This window comes from Loxodonta africana, chromosome 7 (genome assembly GCF_030014295.1).
Source record: "Loxodonta africana isolate mLoxAfr1 chromosome 7, mLoxAfr1.hap2, whole genome shotgun sequence".
Lineage (NCBI taxonomy): Eukaryota > Metazoa > Chordata > Mammalia > Proboscidea > Elephantidae > Loxodonta > Loxodonta africana.
The window spans coordinates 79815377-79818189 of NC_087348.1; positions in this window are offsets into that span (position 1 = coordinate 79815377).

Here is a 2813-nt window from a genome sequence, read left to right on the forward strand (position 1 = left end):
GACTTCACCAAAAGAGTAAAAAGACCACCTACAGACTGGGAAAGAATTTTCAGCTATGACATCTCCGACCAGTGCCTGATCTCTAAAATCTACATGATTCTGTCAAAACTCAACCACAAAAAGACAAACAACCCAATCAAGAAGTGGGCAAAGGATATGAACACACATTTCACTAAAGAAGATATTCAGGCAGCCAACAGATACATGAGAAAATGCTCTCGATCATTAGCCATTAGAGAAATGCAAATTAAAACTACGATGAGATTCCATCTCACACCAACAAGGCTGGCATTAATCCAAAAAACACAAAATAATAAATGTTGGAGAGGCTGCGGAGAGATTGGAACTCTTATACACTGCTGGTGGGAATGTCAAATGGTACAACCACTTTGGAAATCTATCTGGCGTTATCTTAAACAGTTAGAAATAGAACTACCATACAACCCAGAAATCCTACTCCTCGGAATATACCCTAGAGATACAAGAGCCTTCACACAAACAGATATATGCACACCCATGTTTATTGCAGCTCTGTTTACAATAGCAAAAAGCTGGAAGCAACCAAGGTGTCCATCAAAGGAAGAATGGATAAATAAATTGTGGTATGTTCACACAATGGAATACTATGCATCGATAAAGAACAGTGACGAATCTGTGAAACATTTCATAACATGGAGGAACCTGGAAGGCATTATGCTGAGCGAAATGAGTCAGAGGCAAAAGGACAAATATTGTATAAGACCACTATTATAAGATCTTGAGCAATAGTAAAAACTGAGAAGAACACATACTTTTGTGGTTACGAAGGGGGGAGGGAGGGAGGAAGAGAGGGAGAGGGTTTTTTATTGATTAATCAGTAGCTAAGAACTGCTTTGGGTGAAGGGAAAGACAACACTCAATACATGGAAGGTCAGCTCAATTGGACTGGACCAAAAGCAAAGAAGTTTCCGGGATAAAATGAATGCTTCAAAGGTCAGCGGAGCAAGGGCGGGGGTCTGGGGACCATGGTTTGAGGGGACTTCTAAGTCAATTGGCAAAATAATTCTAGTATGAAAACATTCTGCATCCCACTTTGAAATGTGGCGTCTGGGGTCTTAAATGCTAACAAGCGGCCATCTAAGATGCATCAATTGGTCTCAACCTACCTGGAGCAAAGGAAAATGAAGAACACCAAGGTCACATGACAACTAAGAGCCCAAGAGACAGAAAGGACCACATGAACCAGAGACCTACATCATCCTGAGACCAGAAGAACTAGTTGGTGCCCGGCCACAATCCATGACTGCCCTCACAGGGAGCACAACAGAGAACTCCTGAGGGAGCAGGAGATCAGTGGGATGCAGACCCCAATTCTCATAAAAAGACCATACTTAATGGTCTGACTGAGATCAGAGGAATCCCGGCGACCATGCTCCCCAGACCTTCTGTTGGCACAGGATGGGAACCATTCCCGAAGACAACTCATCAGACATGAAAGGGACTGGTCAGCGGGTGGGAGAGAGATGCTGATGAAGAGTGAGCTAATTATATCAGGTGGTCACTTGTGAGTGTGTTGGCAACTCTTGTCTGGAGGGGGGATGGGAGGATAGAGAGAGAGGGAAGCTGGCAAAATTGTCACGAAAGGAGAGACTGAAAGGGCTGACTCAATGGGGGAGAGCAAGTGGGAGTACGGAGTAAGATATATGTAAACTTATATGTGACAGACTGATTGGATTTGTAAATGTTCACTTGAAGCTTAATAAAAGTTAATAAAAAAAAAAAAAAAAGAATGTCAGATAACCTAGAAAGGCTCCAGGAGATTGTGGAAGGGACATAAGTAAATTGTTCCATTCACTGTAGGGAAGCATGAAACTCTTCCCAAGAGTGCCTGTGCTAAATTTCAGGGTCCTATCATCCTTCATATGCCATATTTATATACAGCTTGTATCCCCATTGACCCCCATTGCCATCAAGTCAACTCCAGCTCATAACGACCCTGTATAACTTTACTAAAAAAAATCCCCTTGCCTGCACATTTATCTCTGATACCGTGCTGCCTAGCTAACTATTTAGACTCATAGTCTCGTATACTCATAGACTCATACACCAGTGTGTACAGAAATGAAACTAGAGTAGGTAGGGTCACTGGAGTTGAACACAATCTGGAAAGTACTTCTTGGAATTAATATGAGGCAGAATTTTCAAAAAGAGTGGGTACCATCTGCCAGCTGTTTCAGGACAGCATTTATAAGCAGGTGAAAGAGACTAAAGAAAATGTATGTAATTTGCCAAGCAAGGACATTTTGACTTCACTGCTTTACTTGTATTTTTTTGTAGAGGGACAACAGTTGAGTGGTCAGAGACAATGGAGAAAGCAGTAGTTTATTTAGATTTCTGGAACTTGCTGAGGAATAAGAAAAGGGAGATGGAATGGCAAATGTGGTATTCAGAAATAATAAGATTGAATGGAAAATGAGAAAGAAAAAGAGCCTAGCCCAAGAGGTAATTGGGGTAATAAAAAGAATGCGATCAGGAACTGGATACAAATAGATGCACAGATAGAGAGATTAATGATGTTGGTAAAGATTAAATTCCTCTTATTTCTTAATATAAAGAATATATTTTGATATGCTATATAGGATGAAATGATTGTGAAATATATTAATCAAATCATGTATTTTTACAATAAAATTTTCGCATATTTGGAAGCAAAACTTGACACCTTAAAAAATACATTATAAAAGTGACCCCATATAACATAAATTGTCAGAAGTTGAGTAGTTTGTCATTAATAAATTTATTATATCTTGGGATTGTTTTTGGTTTTGGAAATT